Source organism: Rhyacophila brunnea, unplaced genomic scaffold, assembly GCF_057557595.1.
Source record: "Rhyacophila brunnea isolate RB1 unplaced genomic scaffold, BYU_Rbru_1.0 scaffold_22, whole genome shotgun sequence".
Classification (NCBI taxonomy): Eukaryota; Metazoa; Arthropoda; class Insecta; order Trichoptera; family Rhyacophilidae; genus Rhyacophila; species Rhyacophila brunnea.
Window position 1 is genome coordinate 12,686,957 of NW_028232882.1, and position 26,392 is coordinate 12,713,348.

Here is a 26,392-nt window from a genome sequence, read left to right on the forward strand (position 1 = left end):
TTTTTAGTAATATTTATAATATAAAAAAGTATATCTTCTTATTTTTAATAAATAAATTATATCAGTAAAATACTAAAAATGAAAAGAAAATCAATTCCAAGTTTTGTAAACATGGTGCTGTGCTAGGAATTTTTTTAATTACCTACCATGGCTTACTTTTTTTTTAATACATAGGCGCCTTTTAGCACTGATATGAGCGTGTATGTAATTATGTACTAAGTAAAAATATATTTCCATGAACAGATATCACACGTTTAGTGTGGCGCAAGGTTCAAAACCACACTTTGTTCAGTCGATGGATGGCCTCTAAATCACCTCTCTATGATTATGGTGATGCTTTTTGCGCATTTACTACGGAAAAGAGTAAATGCACAAAAATTGTGAATTACATTTATCTACTTCGATAAATGTAATTCACAATTTTTGCTCCGAGGTGATGTATTAATACCGATACAGACTTTTTTTATGAAGGTATCTTAAGAAATTTTAAGATTGTTGGTTGTAACATATTTGCCGCAACTCGTTGTTGTAAATTTGAATCCAATCGCACCCATTAATAAATTTCAATTCAATTTAATTATTTTTAACATGTTGTGGACATTACAAATTATAAGTTTAAAACGTTCGCAACATGACATGAAACATTGTTATAAAGAAGGAGAAAAAGTAATAAAATCGATAAAAGTGATAATATAAAAAGAGACCATAATAATATAAACATACAAAAATAGTTAAAATTCAATTATACAAAATATAGAAGTTCAAAGAAGTACACCGAGTTTGCTAAGGAAGTCCTATTTTAAGAATATATAAAATAGCGTCCACCTAAACTCTATAATTTGGTTGAACATAATTATCGCCCTTCCAATTATTGGCATCACCAGTGGCTGGTTGGTTCTGCAGCTTGGGAGAATAAACAACTATGCTCTCAATTTCTAAGATAGATATAAGGGACCATATATGAATTATCCAGTTACAGTACTAATTTAGTGAACCAATGACCCACGTGTCATTGAGTGCTGGTAGTATATTGTTTTTAATATAATTAGGAAAAATATATTATAAACAAATTGAAATTGCCATCTGTTAATAATACTAACGAGTTTACAATAATAGTTTACATTTATGTATCAATGAAAAATTGATGAAAAAATAAACTAAACATCAACAATAGGATATTAGTGCAATAAAATGTGGACAGGTACAATTTATCTGTGTTTAAGGGATACTCGATGGACAAATATAGTTATCCAGTGGTACCCAAGAGGTACAAAACGCCCGCAAGGTCGCTGTATCGATGAAATGGTTAAACTCTATGGCATTACGTAGCAACGCAACGCACAGGACCGAGAAAAGTGGAATCAGCTTGGAGAGGCCTTCATCCAGCAGTGGATAGATTCAGACTCATGATAATATGATAATTAATGTAATGATGTGTAAGAGGTTTTGCATGAATGGATAAATAAATATATAGATAATAATTGATAGTCACGATATGATGGCCGGAATAGCGCATTAACGTGTGCACATGCTACTTCACAGGTCTATGGATCTATTCTATCTGTTTTCTTTTTTTTTTCTTTTGTTTAGTAAAGAATTACAATTATTGTTGTCAAATACGAGCAGGATTAATTTTTAAAAATAAATTTCATATAAGACTATATAGAAAGTTTGCACATTTTAATAATACTTCGTCTTTAAGCCTCCTGATTCAAATCCTTTTAATAATGTAACTAAAAGGAGTTTTTATGCGACTGAATATAATATAAATTATTTCCATTTATTGAATCTAACTTATTGTCACTTTATACATGGATGGAGGGGCCAAAACCGCTGCACCCGTTCGGAAAATTCATAAGAAAACATGGCGAGGTAGTTTTCCCGCTCGACTGCCTTTCAAACCAGCACAAATGATTACGTGCAATCCAGTAAGTCGACTTAGACTCGGAGAAAAATTAGATTTGAACGTGCAACCGAAATTAAGAGTGGTAATGCAATTCAGTTTTATTATATTGAAAAAAATCTACCGGAAAGTTTCCCCCGTGTAACGCTGCCAGAGAAAAGAAGTTTTTTTTAAAACCATTTGCAACGGGAATAATATTATCATTCTGTAACTGGCAATATTACTACAGTGATTTGAATATATTCGAAAAAAGAACACGGTTAAATTTCGATATGAATTTTAGAGATTCTGAATTCGAGTTCAGTTGCATATTTGAAATAAGCTCATTGGAATGTTATAACGTTATATTTCGTTTTATGTTTACGCCCATCGTGGAGTAGAGATTAGTAAGCATGGATCGTAATCCGTGGGCTACGGGATCTGATCACATATTATTGTTTTATTAATCAAACTTATTTCTCAGTTGTTACCTCATTACATATTGAATATCGTGTATTTCATAAACAACTCGCATTCTATTTACAATTCTTTTTTAGTTATTTCTAGATAAAACTGAGCAGATTATTGATACAAATGATTTGTATCATAGTATGTTTGAGCTATTTTAATCTTCCCCCTTTTTCATTTAAGTTGCTAATTACAACTAATTTCTTTAGACTATCACCACATTCATTAAAAATAGTTTGTTTTAAAAATATGATTTACTGTCTTTTGTCCCTGGTCATAGAATGGTAGATTAGTTGGTAAGCCTGACAGGTCTAGGGATCCTTAGGGTCCAATGTCACATCTCAGTCTCCAAGGGATCCGTGGAATAAAGTATATTATTAATAAGTGAAAAAGGTGATTTTCTATTTACCTAATACAAATTGGTTACCTACTGGCTAAATTTTCGATTAAACGTACCTAACTACAAATAAAAAAGAAGAAATCAGAAAAATGTCATCTTTATTATCTATTATATGATATAATGATGAACAAAATTATTAAAATACGATTTAAATGTCAACCAAAAACGTTCACCAGATCTGACATTTAGCATGTCAAATAAAAACAAAATGGCGTATGGCGTTAAATCTAGTATTTTTGACACAACAGTCAGCTTATCGTTTCTTATAAAAAAATGCAATACTGTATCAGATTTTTTTCTTTTTAACACTGCAGCAGGCATAGAGACCAAATGACAGTAGTGTAGTTTAACAGTAATGTATTTAGTAATAGAAGTGAAACAAATTCCAATTAAACTACAGGCGTCTTAATTAATTACGACAATTATTTTAATTAGTAGTTGTCACATGAAATGCTTATAGAATTGCGTTATAATTTTTTTTTCCGACCATGTCCGATCCTAATAGGATCATATGGGCCTCCACAGAGTAGAGGTTTGTATTAACAGATTTTGTTTTTTTTTTACGAGAAATGGATGTCAGCCACTTGCTCAACCTATTAGGTCCATACCCTGACTCACACACAAATTGAAAAACAATATGTGTACTTGCCAGACCCAGGATTCTAACCTGAGACCCATGGCGTGATAGTCCAACGCTTAAGCCGCGCGGTTACCGTTATAATTTTGGTTATCGGTTTTTGTGTATTAAATTACGGTAGGTATTAAATAATTCCTTAATTAATCAAAACATACTGGTGCGAATCTAGCAGATACAGGTTCAAGTCCAGTCGGGTGTTGTATTTTTTTTAGTGTGTACATATTTTCAGTTAAATAAATAAATAAATAAATATATTCATATTTTTGGTTCATTTTGAGGGTCAAGTCAGGTCGGTGTTTGGTAATGTAATTGTGTATATGAATGAGATGTTTTATAATTATGGATATTCAACAATATAGAATGTTACATTCTGAAATCTTGTGTCTTATTCGTTGAATAAAAGTAATAGTTTAAAAATATATGTCTTTTTTTAGATTGTTATTCAATCCATCATATTCCTTCTTTCATTGGACTATATAATATATATATCATATATCACACGGTGCTTCTAAAATGTCTGTGGCTAATATATCTTTCGTTTGTTCCCAGGTCATGCCAGCATTTTTTATATAAAAAATGTAATAACTTACAAAAACAAAGTGTTTGTTATTTCATAATAGTACGTATTTCCATCAAAATAACAAAAAACAATAAGATATATTTCCTTACTTCACAAAAAGACGTTTGAAAACTAATCTTAATCACAAGGTATCATAAGCGTTCCTGGTATTTTCGAGATCCATAAATCTGGGATCATAGGGGTTGTTGAGACAAACCGATCGACTAAATTTAATCATTCATTGAATATGGCTTTAAACAATTTCTTTTTTTGTTTATGGTGTTAACTGTCAATTATTATTGGTGGAAATACATTGTATGTAATAAAATAAAACACAATAATTATGTAGTAGGGAAATTTTAGCTGGTGACCGAAAAGGCAGCCCAAAAAAAGGATCCGCGACACGTCATGCATGGGTATCAAAAACAAGGATAAAATCCAGAAAAAGCTTTATGGCGACAACCATACCTCTGATCGCCCCACGCGAAGAAAATCGACTTTCCGCATAGGACGCGAACCTAGACTCTGAGGTTCTCGAAGATTGGGTAAAGCCAGCAAAGCATCTCCCACATGGAGCCAGTCTCGGGTACCATACATGCAAAGCCCTAAACAGACTGAGAATAATGGTAGGTTGCACCATAGACAACATGATGAAATGGGGGTTCCACGACGACAATACAAAGCATGGAACACCTATTTTACCACGTTTTTATTAGCTCGTATTCTTGTTTGTCCTGTACAGATTTTTTCTTGTGCAGTACAAATTTTTTCTTGTTTGTCCAAGATTTTAACTAACTTCCCGACTAGCTAGACATTTGAAACTTTTAGAATATATCAGAATACGACGACAATGCATTCTTTTAATACTTTTGGCCATCTTTAAGCAGAATTGAATTCATTTTCAGTTAAATCTATTTTGCATGTTTCGGAAAAAATTCGTTAAAAGTAATATTTATTACTCACTATTATTGGTTGCTAAGTGGATCCTAGCAACTAAATTATTAATATATATGTGCGTTACTGTGGAAATCAATATGAAATGTCAAAATGACATTTTTGTATTCTATAATATTTGTTCAGTTTTTTATCAAGTACAATAAAAAGTTGTTATTAATACATATAATTGTCAACTTTATATGATTCAACAGAAAATTTAAAAACGTGGTATATAAAAAGATCTTTTTATCTTGTAATTATTTACACAAGGCTTGCCCAGTACGCTGCAATTTGTACGAGATCGTGTAAGCCGAGGAAAATGGTGTTGCCTTCGTCAACTTATAGAGCGACACATTGTAACTTTTGTAGACCAGACATGATGAAGAAGAACTGGTGACCCCAGTTGGAAATATCTTTTTGAAGTAGACGAAACCGGTCCTGATTCATATTAAAATAAGTGGAATTAGTACTTAATATTGTGGTTTATTTTAATTAATAATTATACTAAGTTGTAGAAAAATGCGTTAAAATAATACTATTTTATGACATATGATTATTTTAAATTCTAATGGAGTTAAGTTTTGTACTATTACATGTATTGAGATTTAAGTGGAATTCCACTTAAATGGAATAGTACAAAACTTAAATCCATTAGAATTTAAATTCAAATTTCATCAAGTACCTTCAGTCGATAGTATTAATATTATGAATATTTTATTTGATCATTAAAAATAATGATTAGTATGACGAGAAAAGATAAGGTATCATAGTGACAAAAATATTTTTATTCAAAAAAATACAGATTGTCCAGGCTTAGATTCCTAATATACACATTTTTTAAAAAATTTCTACCATGATAATGGGTTTCTGCCATTAGACAAAATTAGTAGGTACCGCATAGATGCAGTATCTATATAATAATAAATAAATGTACATAATATATATTCGCAGTGCCCCAGAGAAATAAAGATTTATTATGTAGTTGAATAAAATGATCTTAACATTCTAAACTAAAGTATAACAAGGATTACAAGAGTGGAATATTACACCTACGCAACGTTTGATTTATTATTTCATATCGTGAAGTTGTTTTGAAAAATAATACAAGAGTGTTTGCTCCGCGCGAGAAATACGTGTGCACTAAGAGGAAGAAGAAGCGGTATGAATTATTATTATGAATAGATGTTTTTACGGCTCTCAAGTGATACCTACGAGAAAAGTTTGCCTTCCCATCCGTTGCTCCAGACTCTAATTGATAATAAGTGCTGTGAGGCGAATGCAGCAGAACAGAAATATTCTCAAAATACACCAAATAATTAATTTATTAAAAACAATTTCAAGCGCCCGCAAACAAAACATAATAGTACAATAATTTTGGATTACTTACTTATAGACTTTCTCTTATATTATGTTACGCTGAATGTGCGAAATTGACTATTACATGAAATGGGCAAAATTTTGACTAATACATGTAATATTCAAGCCCGTTGCTTTATTCATGAATTAGGTAAATTATCTGCCAAGTGCGTGAATTCACCAGGGTATGGAATTCTTAAACTGTCAACATGACAGTAGAAAAAGTAAATTTGATACGGATGGTTTTATTAGTTAAAATTGGATATAATATAATATTATTATTATTAGGTTAGGTTAGGTTTTGTAACTCTGAATTTAACTGAATGTCCATTTTGAGGTTAGCTAACAAGTGTCAACAAACTATCACAAACAAACAATCGACCATTGCACGATTGATACCCAAGCACGAATCAAATCGCGAAAATACATTTTAATAAAATTCTTCCGTTATCATATTATAGTTCTAGATTTTTTTGGGCATAGTAAATGGATATGAACGTCATTGTAGTTATTGATTGGTATATTTTTATATAATCAATGACATTTTTTGACACATTTGGTTAGTTTGATTAGTTGCAAAAAACACCACCGGAGCGCGACCATCTATTTTGACCAATGCATGAGCATTCGACACATTTGGTTTAGTTGCAAAAAACACCACCGTAGCGCTACTATCTAATTTGCCCAATGCATGAACTAGGCAGAAAAATTACTGCCGAATTCACGCACTTGGCAGATATTTTGCCTAATTCATGAACGGGCTTGCATTTTTCATGATTTAGGAAAAATTGTGCCCATTTCATGTAATAGTCAATTTCGCACATTTGGCGTAACATATATAAATAACACCGCGATGTCGTACCATCAGGATTGACTTGGAAATTAGCAACTCCGAAGTTGGTCTTAATTGGTCTTTAATGTACTTTAAGGCCCATTTCAGACGGGACACCGGTGTCGCGCTCGATATAATATAGAAGGCCTTTATATTCGAATAAAGGGGCCTTTGTATTATGTTTATAAACGCCTCAGAGGTAACGAGTCAATGCATAATTTCGCGTTATAAATTAGAACATTAAACTGGTTATGGTAATAAAAACAAGTGTATCGGTGGCTTGAGAATGTAGCGGCCGACGGAAAAGTGTACCGGACACGCGATGACTCATTATATCTGGGGCATCCATAAACATAATACAAAGGGCCCTTTATTCGAATACAAAGGCCTCCTTATTATATACGAGCGCGACACCGATGTCCCGTCTGAAACGGGCTGGATGATTTCGTTCTGGGCCACTGCCATTTTCTATAAATTTACTAAACATGTACTTGCAATTTAACGAGTTATTTATTTTTTGTTAGTGTGTACGGAGAGGGAAGAGCTGCTCATCTCGGTTCAACCAGCTGTTGGGCCCATCGGACCATACGACCTGACCGCCACAAAGGCCAATTTTATTGCATTTTATTTATTATAACTACAATTTTTAATATTGCCTCTACGTGATCATCTCTCACATGGGTACTTTTAACTTAAAGTTATTTAAATTGAGTCGACACATATTTGAGTGCATGGCGACCTAAGTGTTCGGTAATTGCTCCTGAGTCATTCCTTGTCATAAAAAAATATGTTTCACATCCAAACGTGGGGTCCCGTGATAAGCCAGATTAAAACCGGGTGTGGTGCGGGGCGGATGTGGTTTGGTGGGGCCATTCACTTCAATGTAAACTTCACTTCTAAAATCAATCGGTCATGGATCCCAATCCCACATCTAAAAAAAATCCACGTTGTTTTTCTATGTGTGTTAGACCTACAGCATGGATCTAATAGGTTGAATAAATTATTAACAAATGTACCTCAGCACTTTCCCATGATGAACACGAGGGTTACAGTGTGTACAATTACTAGTATGATGTCGAACCATTCAATGAGTTGCTGCTAAAGTTGTGATTATATTGAGATGTACTGTCACGCTGTCATGGCGACAAATTTAGTCTATGGATTCGTCATTATGAAGAATATTTGGAATGATCACCATCTCTGTAAATTCAATGATGTAGAGTGCCAACTCTAATGTATTCGTATTTTGAATTATTATTCATGCTAATTTTAATAGTTTTCACGTATGCGTACGTTTAAATTACTTGCGATATTACATCCATAAATAATATTTTGAACAAAACCCAACCTGCAGACCATAGATAATATACAACGTTATTATAGAAAATACGTAGTGCTAACCGCTGAAAACAAAAAACAAGCGATTTTGACATGAGTCAAAAATGTGTAGGTATTTAGAAAATGATAAAAAACATTCATTGAGTTATTCAGGTGTCTATGGAGTGCGGTAGGCGTGAGGTGACATTGTTGTTCTGGTGATTTCGGCAGATTTTGCTGACAATGTTCATTCGAAGGTTCAAAGGGATCATCAGTCTGATAAAATTTTAAACACCAAGAAAAACGATATTGCACACTTTTTTTTCCCGTAGCGGCAGTTTACTGTAACTTCACGTGACAGTGCGCGACGTGGCATCATAATATAATCACAACTTAACTGCCCCACCCACAAATATTTACTGTTTGAGAGTAGTCTAATTGTATCGAGCTTTGTTTTTTAATATTGGTATATTATTAAAGTTTAATTATTTAATTAATTACAGTATTAATTTATTTAGGTTATGGCTTATTTAAAAATCATGCTAACCTTTGAAAAGCTTTGGGTGGACATTATTCTTCCTAAACTGAAGTTGGTAGTTTATTATCTTTCATTGCAGAATGTAGAAATCTTCGTTCAACCGTTTAAAGAGAATTCGAAATCCATAATAATTTACGAGGATACTTGCAAGGAAAGAGAGAATTTTATATTCATACTCTGTTCGTAAAAAAGCTTTTGTAGTTTGTAATTTATCGAGCTTTCTATTTTTTTTTATTTATATAGTATTTTAAATTAAACAATTGATAGATAATATAATAATCATGGCAATAATTAAAGATAGAGTCTCCTCACTGCTAAAACTTTAAATCGTTCAAAATGACACATATGAAAAGTGCTGAACGTTCTTAAATTCTTGACAGCTTCGGCTAATTTGCCTTCGTACAAATTACCAGACACGATTACCCACTTCCAGAACAGAATAATTTTGTATTTTATTAGTTGGGTTACCTTTCATGGCTCTCGAAATACATCCTCAGACTTGTCAAGTTCTCTCCTTTCAATTGAGATACGGGGACACTCTCAGAGAATGTGATCAGCATCCTGCGGTCAGTTACATAAGCAAGTAAGGGATGGTCTATCAAACCAAACTAATAAGAGGAAAAACCACAGTAGGTATCTGGTTAAGAATTCAGAAAATTCCAATCGTCTTATGTCTCCCTGGTACTACACACGCGTTACTGTAAAGTCTAGTACATACTCGTACCTAAATATATCATCACGTAAACACATTATACAGTAAGTTGTTAAAACATATTTTACTCATCATAATAATTAATGCATGAGTAGTTATGAGTCGGTGAGACAAGCTGCGTTACAATTTTATTAATCTTGTCACGTTGGTTTGAAAATTACATTTTTTTGCAATAGCATCTGTCTTGATCCATATTTACCCCTGATTAGCGACGAGAAAAATGTAAAGCATGCCGAAAGATTCAAATATCTAAGGGTATACGGTACACATACTGGAGATGGCATTTTGCAATGGCATTGGTGCGAATCCAATGGTTACGGGTTCAAATCCCGTCGGGTGTCATATTTTTTTCAAATAGATTTTTTATATTATGTACATATCCGACAGCAACGGTGGCCGCGCGGCCTAAGCGTTGGACTATCACGCCGTGGGTCTCAGGTTCGAATCCTGGGTCTGGCAAGTACACATATTGTTTTTCAATTTGTGTCTGTCAGGGTATGGACCTAATAGGTTGAGAAAGTGGCTGACATCCATTTCTCGTAAAAAACAAAATCTGTTAATACAAATCTCTACTCTGTGGAGGCCCATATGATCCTATTAGGATCAGACATGTTTGAAAAAAAAAATCTGAAATGTTATCAATCTATGTATATTCAATACAATGGAATGTTACATTCTCAAATCTTGTGAATTTTTCGTTGAATATAATAAATGGTTTATTGAATAAATACAAAATATAATAAAATCTTTTTGACACTGGGACAGCTCATGAAGCCCATGAAGGTGGTATATTTAGTAATATAAGTAAAATAACAATAAATACCCAGGCTTTGAGGAAATCACATGCATAGTATATTGTGACCTTACCAGGAATCCGACCGGGAGCCCCGGATGAAAGGTCAGCGCCTCACGCACTAGTTTTGCTGTAAGTTGGATGTAGTTAGTAGTAGCACCTTTATATTTTAAAGTTTCTCAAAGTTTTGGATGCTTTAATGAATAATATAACATATCGTTTATCTGAATGTGTAAAATACAAAAACAACTATACATAGGTTGTCGTTTATATTTCGGGAATTGGCAACAATGGTGTTGCTAGGTGCAATTTGACTTCCGTATTTTAAAGTTTGACATTTTTCACGGCAAAAGTGCTTAGAACGTTTTAACAAACAGACGCTTTTTATTTTTTTTAAATTCATTTGAAAAATTTATCTCGGCCAAAAATGGAATTAACTCGTGAAAATTTTCGAATTCGTTTCATATTTTGAAAAACAATAAAACTGTTTTCATTGATAAAAAAATCGTTTTTGTTTGTTGTTCCCGAAATATAAACGGCTACCCTCGTATAATGTACTTAGTTTAATAATGAGAAGAAAAATAATAGTTTTATGTTTGTAAGTCCTTGAAAAGGGCGGTTTCCAGTTGCTATCGATGTTTGTAACCGACATTGTCAACATATTATTCCATGTCAAAGTTTGATGAAATATTTTCAAACTGAAGGAAGCTTGTATTTATATACGACAGAATTCACGAGTGAGTGCATTCTCATGTTAGAATGGGACGCATTAATTTTAAAATGATGCCACTATTCAAAACTCCCTCATAGTTAGTTATGACATCCTATTCGTTTCTATGAATTGGTATGAACGGGGATCAAATTGAAAGTACCCGTGCCATTGTTGCATGATACATTTGTATTTTTTACAACGTTTTTTTTAGCTCGTGTTTTTATTTGTCCGATGGTTCTTTGTGCAGTACAAATCTTGCAATCGATTTTTAACTAACTTCCCAACTAGCTAGACATTTGAAACTTTTATAATATATCAGAACACGATGCCAATGCATTCTTTTAATACTTTTAGCCATCTTTAAATAGAATTGAATTCATTTTCAGTTAATTCTGTTTTGTATGAAAAGTTATTTCGACACCATTATTGGTTGCTAGCGGTCTGGGGTCCTAGCAACTAAATTATTAATATATACGTGCGTTACAATGGAAATCAATATGAGATGTCGAGTACAATTTTTTTTGATCGTTTAAGCTAGTCAAATTAAGTTTAAATGGTTCAACAGAATTTAAAAATGTTTTATATTAAAAGTTCTTTTTATCTCATAATTATATTATTTTTTTATGAATTTATAATTAATACAATAATATCAGGTAAGTATTATACATTATCATCACGTTATGTGCTGTCACGGGCTGCCACAGTTAGCTGCCGCTATGGGAGAAAAGTGTGTAATGTCGTTTTTATTGGGTGTTTAAAATGATGCTCCCATCCCGTAACATATTTTGAAACTTTAAACGAAGATTACCAGTTGGTAAAATCTGCCGAAATCACCAGAACAACATTGAGGTCACCCCATGCGTACTGCACTGTATCGAACCCGCATGACTATTATGCAGGTTATTTATCATTTTCTCATGACCATGTCAAAATTGCGTGTTCTTGGTTTTTAGTGGGTTTCTCTGTAGATTCTCTATTATTATATATGTGTGGTGTTTACGTCTGCAGGTTAAGTTCTGTTCAAAATATTATCTATGGATAAAATATCGCAAATAATTTTACCGTATGCACACGTAGCGACTGTTAAAATTAATTGAAATTAGCATGAATACTGAATAATAATTCAAAATACTATTATATTATTAGAGTAGGCACTCTCCATCACTGAATTTATAGAGATAGTGATCATTCAAAATATTCTGCGGAATGACAAAACCATAGACTAAATTTGTCGCCGTGTCAGCATTTGACAGTACGTGACGTGATAATAGTGTGATTATAGCATAATATGCTGTTTCTTCTTTTCTCTTTTTGTGTCATATCCGTTATTGGGCGGCTTCCGTAATTTTTTCCACCTTTCTCTATCGATCGCAGCTCTCAAAAGAGATAGAGTGTTCTACAGAGCGTTATGTACCGAAAACCTTACATTAAGATGCAGAAGCTGTTATCTTTCAAGATGCCGCATGACCAAAGTAAGCAGAATTTTTGAATTTTTAATTCTTTGGTCTTTTTTATCCTTGAAACTCGTAACTCTGTTCTTTCAAATGATATGAACATGCATCTGCAAACCCACATTTCAAATGATTTAGTTTTACTGAGCTTGTTTCTGTGAGTGTCCATGTCTCCACTTCAATACATAGCATATTACTATTCTTGTTTTCATTCTCAAGTTAAAAAACTGTTTAGCAGACCCAAAAATGATCTTCACCAATGGAGCTCAAATCGGACTTGTCAAAAACGAGTTGTATCTCGAAAAATATAGCGTATAATATATTGTATGAATGACGAAATTGCTCGTATAAACAAATTGATATTGAAGTGATTACTAAGTTATATGCATAATAGTAAAATAATATCTTCAAAAGCGAACTTTGATTATGCCTAAAGAATAAAGTCATAGTTATTATGTTTTAAAATAATATCTAAAATTTCGATAATACAGGTTTATTGTCTAGGAATTGTTTATTGAATATAACTAATATTTATTTGTCATATATAATATGTGTGTATAGTATTCTCTGTCTAAACTATGAAAGTTTAATTGGAAAATAAAATTTTCCGCCATTCCATGTGTGGTTATAAACGTGCTCTTGATGAGAAATGGTTGTCCACACCATCAATTCCCGGGATGGGACGGCTGTTAGTATATAACTGTAATGAGTTAACACCACGAAAAGACATACATAATAAAACGACAATTACACTAGATCAGACTCGCCAATACCCGTTAATGGCATGCGTCTAGACCAGGTTATCAACCTTTTCTCAATTGGGGGCGCAATGTAAAGTTTAAAAATCGCCAGATGTATATAAACATATTTTTTTTCATTGATTGACTGTTTAAACATAAAATAAAAAGCGTGTCATCGTGTGAAAACAATTTTTAAATGTACATGTATAAGTGGAAAAAATTACACGCAAGCTACTTTTTGACAGTACATAAAACATTCATAAGAAAATATAAGTTTTTAAAACAATTTTCAATATTTAAAAGCAAAGATTTAGCATTTTTTATATCAAACTGCGTCTTTTATTACCTTTTTTGGCATAATTGTGTCGGCAAAAGTTAGAAACACTAACGAGGGCGTAATGTGAGAATATTATTAAATTAAATATTAATCTAGACTTTGTTTGCAAACCAAAGCATTAGAATAGACTGCAAAACACGTATTCATAAAACGTGCGTATGACCAATTATGAGATCGAGCCTAGAGAAAATACGACCAAAACTAAATGTACCTATGTTAGAAATGAGTACTTACACTCAGAAAACTACTCATAGATTACTATAAAAAACCAGAAAAAATTACCATGTAACAGTGCCACCTGTCACCATTCTTGGATGTGGCTTAGTTCTGAAACAGAAATTAATTCAAATAAAAAATCAAAAATACACATTTTAAGGGATATATCATTTTCCTATCCAAAACCATACTTTTTATACCTTTCAGTCAATCTCTCACAGATTAATTGCATTGCCGGTTAATAAAGTATAATATAAAATATTATATTATATTATACTTACTTGATATGCTAGAACTGCATTATAAGCATCTGTCAAATTATTATGAGAGTATCCTATTATCATAACGTTTGTTTTTTTTCGGGACCCGATTAAAATAAATGAATCCTTTGGAATTTATATTTATTGATCCTCTTGAATTTTATAGTCTGACCACCATTAAATCACAAAGTAAATCTCGTTTCAAGTTATTGATCTATAGAAGTGTTTCCCTAACTTTCGAAATCTGTGTACCCTTTCTATAATATTCGTAACACTGAGTACCCCTCGTCAAAAAAAATGCATAAGTATACTTTACTAACAATCAAAAATTATATTTATTTTTTCCCCTTTTAGGATATAAACAAAATGATAATAAACGAAAAATAAAATTTTAAATAAAAGTTATATTATAAAATAATATATTGTATAACATTCATTGTAATCAACGTGAATGATGACATTGAAACCTGTTCCTTTTTTGACTTAATGTTTACAAATACTAAAAAAGCAACTTCACATGAATATGAAGTTGGAAAAGACAAGATGTAATTCATGACTTTCTCTGTTAAAACTGGATACACATGTTGCATTTTCAACCAGAATGATGTTAAAGTGCACTCTTTATATTTATTTTTCAAGAATTCGTCTGAAGCTAATTCTAACAATTGCTCTTCTTCCTCATGCGATAAACCTTCTAGCATGGATGTTGTATTGCTGTCGTATTAATGTTTGTTGCACCAGACGCAGCCAAAGCCCGGTGAAGAGCGTACCCCTACCAAACTCATCCCGCACTTTGGGAAACACTGATCTATACCGACTGGCATTACATTTATATTATTTATTAATCTGTTCTGTGGGAATCACAATATAAACTGTCAATACTGTTAACCTAAAAATACGACACGTCCGTTCATTTCGTCTCTATTACACTTACCTCGTTACAATATGGAAAAAGTAAAAACAGAAAATAATCATAAATGAACACGGAAAAAAATAAACAACAGTCGGTTTCCAACCGGCCTCTTCATTATTTGTCTTTTATTTTGGGGCACTGCTAAATCACATCCAACCGTTCCCCGGGGAAGACTGATTAATTTTCTTTTTCCGCCTCATTACGGCCCTGTCACGAACAGGTTACTCCCAAAACAATCACGTGATTAACTCATCCAGAGCTGAACTGTGATTTATCATTACAATTAAAAATACACACACATATCTGTGTTGTATCACGTGTGGGTACATTGTATTACGACCGGCGCTTAATTATAAACTTCAGCTTTTTATGCCTGCGTTTTAAATACCTGACAAATAATCCGGCTTAACCCTTATATTCCCAAATATTTTATTGAAAAATTAAAAAAAAAAAAACACGTTTAAACTTTATTGTATAAAACAGAAAAACACTAAAAGAATATTTTTTAATTCAATTTCAATATTTATTGTTGTAAATGTCTCTCTTCTTTTTGTGCCATAAGACGTCGGCGATGAATTCGTCTATTTTCTCCCAATATATTGCTGCTCTAATTAGAGCTCAAACCAGTCTCTAAGATTCTTGAGCCAGAATATTCTTCTTCTTCCAGGGTCAGGGTAATATGTATTATAACTAGGGAATCCAATCCTGATCCAAAATTATGATCCCGGGATATCCGGATTACAATTTGACAATCCCGGGATTGGCATTTTTTCCATTGTCAATATAAAAATTTTATATTTACAAATAATATCGATAAAATCGGTCAAACATAAATCTGTGTGGAAATACATTGTTTTTTCCAATCTTTCTCATTTTTATTGATTTACGTGAAAAAATAAAATGAATCGGCAACTTACACATGTGTATATATCAAACTTCATTCAAACTCTGTTTATTTCTAATATTGTTATTAAAAGTATTTTTTCTGTTATATTTTCATTTTTATTTTATTTTCCATAAAAAATGATAAAAAAATCAATCCCGAAAGTTTTGGGATTATGTTTATCGATTCCGGGATTCATAGGTATCGAAAATAGCTCGGGATCCCGGGATTGGAATCCATAATTATAACTTCTAAGTAGGCATATACGTATTAAACTGGCCTGTCTACACTCTGTATTAAATCGTAACGTATGGTAATTCCTTTGACACCCCCATCGCTAAGTTGTCCTGGTGTCCACTTGTTCCAGCGACTGCTTGTCCCTGCGCCCAATCGTCCCGGCATTCAATTGTCCCAGTGCCCAGCCGACCCAATGGAAGTAACAATTTAGTAAACAAATGATAATAAAACATACAGCAAGAAACGAACCTACATCTCTCAAGTTTTGCGCCCATGCACATAAACCACTATGCTATAGGCGCCATACTTAATTACGACAAATTTTAACTAATGGCTTTTAATACTCTCTGTTGGGTGTTTTACTTGTTTCAAAAAAGATTTTTTCTATTGGTAATAATATATTTTTTCAAAAGTGTTTTCAAAATTATGTATGTATGTTTAATAATTAGAATGTTACATTCTTAAATCTGGTGAATTAGTAGTAAAGTGTTATTTTATCGGGGTTTATAAGAAAATTATTTTTTTGCCACCATTTTCTTATGTTTAAGTCTCACCTATGTAACTATTTTTTATGCACTTATGCTTTCCCTCCATGTTTGCCACATCTCTAAATAACCATTTTCAGCCATTTACTGTGGTATGAGTAAAAAGAAGCATTAAATGTTTTACTGGTACTGTTATATGAAGAATTTTCCAACACCATGATCGTGGTTTGTGTGTACTATTAATATGGTCAAGCCTTGATAAGAAAATGCCTTAGTTAGATTAACATAAGCACTGAATCATTATTGTTGTGGAAATAAAGTCGGAATAGTTTCAATCGACATAATGTGGGGTCACACGCTATTTTGCTCGTATAAGGTTTTTGATACCGAGTGGTTGCGTAAATTTAGGGTTACAGCTAAATTAATAATTGGTGGTTTAGCACTGCTAATGATTTCCGCCTAATTAATCTGTGTTACAAAAAGATGTATTGTTACTGGTAAAACAGAAAACAACGTTAACAACTAACTATAAATACTTTTTCAAAAGCAGGTAGCCTGAAAGGAATTTTAATTGATTTTAATTATGTTTACAGCGTATTCTCCGCGATATTACCAGCGAATTTATATTACGAAAACTTTCAACGAATTTCATGAAAACTGGTTCATAGAATATTAAAAATTGCGGCATTTATTAGTATCACTACCTATGTATTTTATCCGAAAAAATGCAGTGTCATTAATGAATGATGAAAGATGAAAGCCTCTCTAAGCTGATTTAATGACTTTGTATCCTATACATTGTATTGCTATGTATGCACCCACCAGTGGCAAAGGGTGACTTTTGGAAAGAGGTAGGCTGTGAAGATCTGATAAAAGAACACACTTGTCAGGTATACTTACGAGAAATAAGAAGATAATGACAACGACACACTAATTTAATGAAACTTCAAAAACTCACTGACGACATAAAATTAAGCGATCAGTTTAAATTAAGTACGTATTTTTTCAAAACATTTATACACATCAAAAATCATTAGAAAGTTTTTTTTTATTTTTAAAAACAATCGATATATATTAAGTAATATTCGATTAAACACCATAGAAATTATTTTTTAAATTACCTAATTATTTATTTTTAGGCTCTGCGGTCGGAGCTTACGCTAGTTCATACAATTCGATAGACTGGGCGGGGCCACGTCAAAAAAATTGAGAATTATTTGAAACATAATCCGACCTTTATTTACGTCAATACAGATGGCGCGCTGTGGTACATTTATTAAAACCTTTGCTGATTGTTTTGTTATTTTCTGTGTAATTAAAACATTCCTACGTATACGGCATCTCTCGTTGGCAAAATAAATTATGTTATATATAATCAAGTGAATATATAAATAAGTTAATACGCAATTAAAAAAATATTTTTCTTAAGAAGGTAGGCTTCAAATAATCGCCTAGTATGGAGTCTTTGCCACTGGCACCCACATTGGATACGTCTGGAAATTGAATTATCTTCGAGTTATATATATGTCGTGCCGATATTATTTGCTCATAAGTATTCATGATTAGGGTATATTTTACGATGAAATCCATCGTAAATATTGCATTATCATAAATGACGAACGACGATTGTTTATTTGTTATTTTTAAGGCCTTTTAGCTGTTAAAGCCTTGTCCAGAAGGCGCAATTTGACTCGCGCGTAAAAATTTGCGCGCATTCCAGGTACATGTCACATTGTCCACATGTAATCGCTGCGTGACACTTCTCGTGCGCGGTCGAGGTACAGGTGACTTCATTCAGCTGTCCATATGCTCTCGCGGCAAATTGCGAGACTCGCGTTGTCTGGACCAGATTTAAGGCTGTACAGTTAAGTAGTAGGGGAATGATCCGTAATACTCAACCGACGCAAATGCATGAATGTAAGAACTCAGGCATCCATTACAATGTTTCAAGTGATTTTTTTTTGTTTTATTGAATCTAAAAAAATCGTGACTTTTATTGTAAATTCAATTGGACAGCTATAAATTATTTTAATGACTTCTTTTCATACGTATTATTTAATCTATTCAAAACGTGAAATAACAATAAGCTTCTATTCACAAAATTAAAATCATCTTTGAAAATAGTATAACCTACTAGAGGCACCTAGCGGAAAAATACGAAGCTTGCAATTTGAGACATTTTTTTTTTGATAATTTACAATTTTAACTGTATTAATTTATACATATGTATCTGAAAACTATTTTATTTTAAGTCAAAGATACACTTATAATTTATTGTAAAAAATGTGAATTTGTCACAGGACCACATCTTATTATTACATTATATTTTATGGTCATATTTATTATTAAAATTTAGTTTATTAAGTTTTTAATTTTTCCTCGTAAAGATTTTTGACTAATAATTCATAGTTTTAATATTTTTTTATATTTATTTAAAAAAACATCGATTTTTATAAAAATATATATGTGTATAACTTGAATTACTTTTTATTTATATCCTGAATTTTCGTAAAAGGAGCTAAGTGAGGCCTTGATTCAGCAGAAGATCGACCTCAGCTACTGATATTGTGTAGCATATAAGTATATTTGTTTTCTATTATTACGTTATTAACACATCTAAAAATAGATAAAAGTAAAAGTATTGTAAATTTCCACAAATAATTTTATAAAGAGAGTATTAAAAGATGTATAAAGAATAACGCTAAAATAAAATAACAATACATCATAAAAAGAAAAAAAAATTAATTACTGTTGTGACATTTGTATTCAGTGACTTCTTTCTGTATTACATACAACTTTATTAAAGGCTGTTGTCAAGTACTGACAATGACATATATCCATTATAACATTACTATTTCTTCCATCATATTTACTGCCTAATTGGATCGTCTGAGCACTACGCGGTGCTTCCAAAAAATCGTGTCCCTCATCAATCTTCATATTATTCTTCATAGTGAAACTACGTTGATATTCAGAAACACTTTTTAAAAGTATTTTACAGGGCTCGAAATAGACCTAAACGCACCGGAGCGCAGCATGGAATCCCCAAGATTATCGCTCCGTCTCGTGGAAAAAATAATTAAACCGTCTACGTTAGTTGGGACATATAACAAAAAGTATAACATACTTATTTAAATAAAATATATATAAAATAATGTAAATAATATGTTAATATTTTCGGAAAATTATCGAGCGATAAGTTTTCCAATGTGAAATAATTATTTTTTTTTAATTTTAAGAAATCACGTATGTATTTTTATTAATACAACGTTTTTATTACAACGTTTTTCTTAGCTCGTATTCTTATTTGTCTGGTAGTTCTTTGTCCGGTACAAATCTTGCAATCGATTTTTAACTAACTTCCCGACTAGCTAGACATTTGAGACTTTTAGAATATATCAGAACACGATGCCAATGCATTTTTTTAATACTTTTAGCCATCTTTAAGTAGAATTGAATTCATTTTTAGTTAATTCTGTTTTGTATGAAAAGTTATTTCGATACCATCATTGGTTGCTAGGGGGTCCTAGCAACTAAATTATTAAACAATATATACGTGCGTTAGGTACTATGGAAATCAATATGAAATTACACATTATTCAGTATTTCTATCAAGTACAATTTTTTTGATCGTTTAAGCTAGTCAAGTCAAGTTTATATGATTCAACAGAAAATTTAAAAACGTTGTATATGAAAAGTTCTTTTTATCTTGTAATTATTATGAATTATGGTTACTTTCAATGGACTGCAGAAAGCTTGGAGTTGGGATCTCATTAGTAATAGTAAATCATAACACGTCATCAAATCAACTTTATTTTATTTACTAAGGTCGCGTAGTCGTAGATTACAACAAAACACAAGATAAACTATTATTTTTCTAAACTTAATTCCTACTTATCGTTGAGAACCCAAGGTGTTAGAATTGTATTTAATCACTAATTAAAAATACCGGGTGGCAGCTCCACCTGTAAACATTCATATCGATGCGCTCGATATTACTATTTTTTATAATATTATAAGCAAAACAATACATGGTATATTCATAGCTAAAGAAGGCGTCGAATTGAATACCAAAATTGATTGGTGATGGATTGTATCGATAAAGCCGGTGTATTTTATTTAAATTTCATTAGTATAAGTTAAGAAACGTATGAGGGAAATGCATATACGTGACCAAGCGATTAAGTACAGCATGCATGGAGAGGGATGCAATGTGGGTGTTCTATTTATTCGATCGCTCAACAAACACGAAACTCTTTCGCGTGCAAATTTACAAGCGTCAGAGAGAGACAGTTTGTGCGTTACAAACAGATATATAATGTAATTGTCTTCAGTTTTTATATAATATGTACCTAGTTAAATTTAAATTTTGTCGCTATAATGTTGTGTATTTAGTGTCAGTTGACAATGTGTCATTTAAGCGGATAAAACTGGTCTTGATTATTTATAGTTAGAGTATGTGGAATAACTACAGCTCTTATTGTGTTATATTATAATTAAAACAATGTCTTTCCATCAACAAATTTATTAATGTACGCAGAAATGTAAAACTTATCATCATCATCATCATCAGCCTGAATCTATCCACTGCTGGATGAAGGCCTCTTCAAGTTGCTTCCACTTCTCTCGGTCCTGTGCATTGCGTTGCCACGTACTTCCGCAGAACTTTATCATTTCATCGATCCAGCGGCCTCTAGGTCTACCTTGTGGACGTTTTGTACTTCTTGGATACCACTGGATGACTAGATTTGTCCAACGATTGTCTCTTCTTCGAGCTATGTGTCCAGCCCATCTCCATTTAAGGCTTTTAATAAACTCTATTACATCGCAAACCCTTGTCTGCTTCCTTATCCTTTGTCCTTTCGCGTTATGCCCAGCATGCACCTCTCCATACCACGTTGTGCTACTCTAAGTTTCTGAATCTCTCTTTTACTTAGAGTCCATGTTTCACACGCATATGTCATCACGGGAAGCATACACTGGTTGAACACTTTGCGCTTTAGGCACAGTGGAAGGTCACTTTTGAAGACATTATTCAGGCGGCCAAAAGCACTCCAGCCTAGCTTTACTCTGCGAACAATTTTATCAAATATACATCCATCTATAGATACTTGTTGTCCCAGATAGATGTAGCTTTTCACCTGTTCGAGCTGAGTGCCATTGATGAGGATCTCTTTTTGGCCTGCAAAGCAGTTGAACATGACTTTCGTCTTTGTTACATTTATTTTCAAACCTACTTTGTTGCTTACTTCAGCGAGTTCCTGCATTCTGCTTTGGAGGTCTTCTGAGTCTTGCGAGAAAATTACTATGTCATCGGCAAAGCGCAGATCACTCAGGTATTCTCCATTTATGGGGATCCCTTTGTCATTCCAGTCAAGTTGCCTGAATAAGTCTTCAAGGGTAGCTGTAAATAGTTTAGGTGAGATTGTATCACCTTGTCAGACTCCTTTGCTGATAAGAAATCTGCGCGATGGTTTATGGAGATTTACAGATGCTGTTGCGCTACTGTATATATTATTGAAAATATTTATATAGCGTCCAGGGATTCCTTGTTTTCTGAGTGCGTCGAGTATTGAACATTTCTTTATCGAATCAAACGCCTTCTCATAGTCTATAACACCCATGCATAGTGGCAGTTTGTATTCCTGGTACCGCTCTATGATTTCTCTGACGACTTGGATATGGTCCATAGTGCTGTATCCTCCTCTAAATCCGGCTTGTTCTCTCGGTTGGTTCTCGTCTAGTACATTTTGCAGACGGTTTGAGAGAATTTTTGTGAACGTCTTGTAGAGAATAGGGAGTAGAATTATTAGACGATAATTTGCTAGGTCTTCTCTGTCACCTTTTTTGTGAAGAATGACAATGCTGGCATTTTTCCATACCTCTGGGACATCCTCTTTGCATATGCAGGCTGTGAACAATTGTGCAAGTACTTCATTTGCATCCTTTCCTGCTTTTTTGAGGATATCTATCGTTAAACCGTCTTCCCCGGGGGCTTTCCCACTTTTCATGTAATTTAAAGCATGGGTTACTTCCCAGGATGTAATTTCGGGAGTATGGTCTTCCGAATTTCCATTTCTCTGAAGATCTAAGTCTATAGTCGTATTGTCAGTGTCATCACTGTAGAGATCGCTGTAGAACTCTTCAACTCGGCTTAACAAGTGTTCCCAATTTCTGACGATAGAACCATCTTTTGCTTTTAGTGCTGTGATTTGACGTTTTCCTATCGACAAGCATTGCTTGTTTTTGTTTAAACTTCTGCCTGCTTTCACAATTGCTTGTATGAGGTTTACATTGAATTTACGAAGGTCTTCTCTAATCTTCCTTCGGAGGGTTTTGCAAAGTGATGAAAACTCCATATCGTTTTGTGCCTGTCTATCGCTCTTGGTTTTCCTTCTCTGCTCCATAAGATTTAATGTTGCCTTAGAAAGCTTGGTGGAAGGTGTAACTTCTGAGCTTTTTACGCCTGTTTTTTCTGCACATTGTAGAATAATATTCGTTATATCCTCCGCGTTGGATAGGGAAACGGTTTCGTTCTCATCTAAGAAAGCCGATAGTGCATTTTTGAGTTCATTTTGGAATTCAGTATTGTTCTGCAGGTATACGCGAGCATTTGACTTCTTCTGCAGTTTTGATCTTTCTGATTTGACGTTCAATCTTATCTTACATCTCACCATCCGGTGATCACTGCCGGTGTTAAACTGATTGATCACCTTACAGTTTAAAAATGTATATTTTCTGTCAGTGAGTATGTAATCGATTTTGCTGGTCCTTCCTGTCGGGCTTCTCCACGTCCATTTACGTGTAGGTTCATGTTGAAAAAAGGAATTCATGATGTGAAGATTGTTGGTTTCAGCAAACTCCACAAGCATGTCCCCTCTACCATCCCTTGAGCCATGTCCGAAATGTCCGACCGCTACGTCATCTCTTTGGTATGATCCAATACGTGCATTGAAATCTCCCATTATGATGTTGAAGTGGCATTTACTTTTATTTTTCAAGGATGTTATTTCCTCGTAAAACTCTTCCACTTTTTCATCAGGATAGCTCTGTGTTGGAGCATATACTTGCAAAATCTGAATCCGGTACCTAGCATTGATTTTAAGTATCACGCTTGCGACCCTGTCAGAAATGCAGTTGAACTCGACTATGCGGTCCCTCCAGGCTTTGTTGACAACAAATCCAACACCGCTCGTGCGTCCTTCATCGGTTCCTTTGGAGTACAGCACATGTCCGCTTTGTAAAGTAATAATACTCTCACCTTTACGCCTTACTTCGCTGAGTCCGACAACATCCCAGTGGATATTCCGGAGCTCTTCTTGAAACTCTACAAGTTTGGCATCGCTGGACAATGTCATGTCAAAACTTATCATTGACAATTGTTGTTTAAAATTAAATTTTCTTTTGGCTGTCCTAAAAATAAGTGTTTATAGGTATCTAAGGATTGTAATACTGGTATTTCAAAATCGGTATTCCAGTATTTTTCTATACCAAAATACCGTTTTTAAAAATTAAACAATCCCGATATATTCGGTATTGAAAGTCTTTGCCTATTTTTTTGATGACTATCTTCTAAAGAGTATCTTATACACCAGTGAAGAAATATAAGTTTGTTGAAACAATGAGGAACATTGTGTTTGGTTTTATGTTTTACGGGATAAAAAAAAGTAAAGAAATTGCCAAGTGTAAAAAGTATAATAAACTAATAAAACATTGGATGAAATTACCAGTGGGGCACATATACACCTAAGAACACTTCATAATAATATTATAATATATATTATATTATTAATAGAAAGGTCATTCGAAAAAAAAAGTACCTACCAATAGTTCAACTATTAGATGTATTTTGTAAAGATCAGTATCTCTGCTGTATGTATATATTATATTTACATATTTTTAAAGGTTTACATACATGTGCCAATTTAGATATTTTTGCTTTAAAATATTAATATTTAAAGAGAATTAATAATATCTATATTTATTGGTTTATACTTCTGTTTTTTTTTATATAGGACATACCAGTATTAGTATTATCATTTGGTACTGCAATCCCTAGTTATATCCCTTTTAGTTTCACAATGAATAGTATATGAAAAAAATGTGTCATATTAAATAATTTGTATAAGTAGTCCTTAAAATGCAATAGATACCTTTTATACAACTATCACGAAGTATGTACCAACAAGTAAATGCTGAATCTGTTAGAAAGGGTATTTTTAACTTTGATGTGGTAGTAAAACAGCTCCTTAAAAACCTGCACGAAAACAACCCGGTCACGTGAGGCGTTCCAAGGTAATTTTCGGGGATCCCAGCCCCCGTGCTTCGGAGTATGGGTGCGGCCTTGGCCGGGGTTGGATCGGCCGCAGGGGACGCATTTACAATGTGTTTCTTACCTTCATGGGGATAACTTACGACCTGCGATGAACAATCGACCTCTGGTCTCCTCCGCCTTGCGCCGTCCGAATTTAAAAACAACACTAAATAACGTAGGCTGCGCTGGCTCAGCGTGTGGAGCCTCAAAGAGCTTTTCAGGCTTTTTATTATTCAGGAACAACTTGCCTGTCAAAATGTATGATGTACTGTATCGCTTTAGACAGTTCGTCGATGGAAAAATATTCATATATTTTTTAGTTTTATTGCGTAATAGATTTATTGCGTAGGTAGAGATGTTAACTTTATAATACACGAATAGATCTTCAGATTAAGATAAAAGCAATTACACGAATCGATTCAAGTAAAAATTCGATCGTCTTGACGAGTGTTTGAATTGGTCCAAAATATTACAGTATTAATAAACCATTTCTTTTATTCAACGAATAATTCACAAGATATTTAGAATGTAACATTCCATATTATATTGAACATACATAACTTGAAAACACCCCCACTAGACATTTTTAAATTATTAATAACGCAATTTGATAAGCATTTCATGATTGACCTACTATTATCGCCATTAGATAAAAGGCTAGTAGCATAATTGGTTAATGCATAGTTGACGCGATATCAGTGGTTATACAGCTAAAATCTCGTTGAGCATCGTATTTTGTTTTTCAAATATGATTTTTTCTAGTGGGTAATATCTATCCGAGATATTTTCAAGTTATGTGTGTTCAATAGTACATTATACTTACTTATATATTGTATTGCTACTGTTAAATAGTATCCTTAAACCAAAAAATATCTTATAATATTTCTATTCAATATACTGAATATGCCTCAACGTCAATAATAAAATTTGTTTAGCGCCGGACGTCCGTTGCGATTAAGTCTATTTCAGATAACTTATAATAAATAATATGCATGGATCATAAAAATACATCGATAGCTTAGATGTGAAAGCACTCACCTAGAAGATTAAAGACGTGAGTTAGAATCCCACTCGGTCCAACATTATTTTTTAGATTTTTTCTAAAGGTTTTTAAAAATAATATTTATTTAAAATCTCACCACCACGGAATCTACCATCAAAGATGTATGTAATATTAGGAACTTACTTACGTTATTTCCTTAATTTTCTGTGTCTAAACAACGCATGACCTGCTTAGTCCCTCGTGACGTCACTTGTTTTTTTTATAATATTAGTTTACTAAATTATGAATGCTGGAATCTTGATATGCTGTGGGTAGTATTGTGTTACACTATGCATATTTTTTTAAAGTTTAAATAAAATTTAAAAACTTTGTAACAGTTTTAACTCTTCGCATGCCCCCTTTTAAAATTTT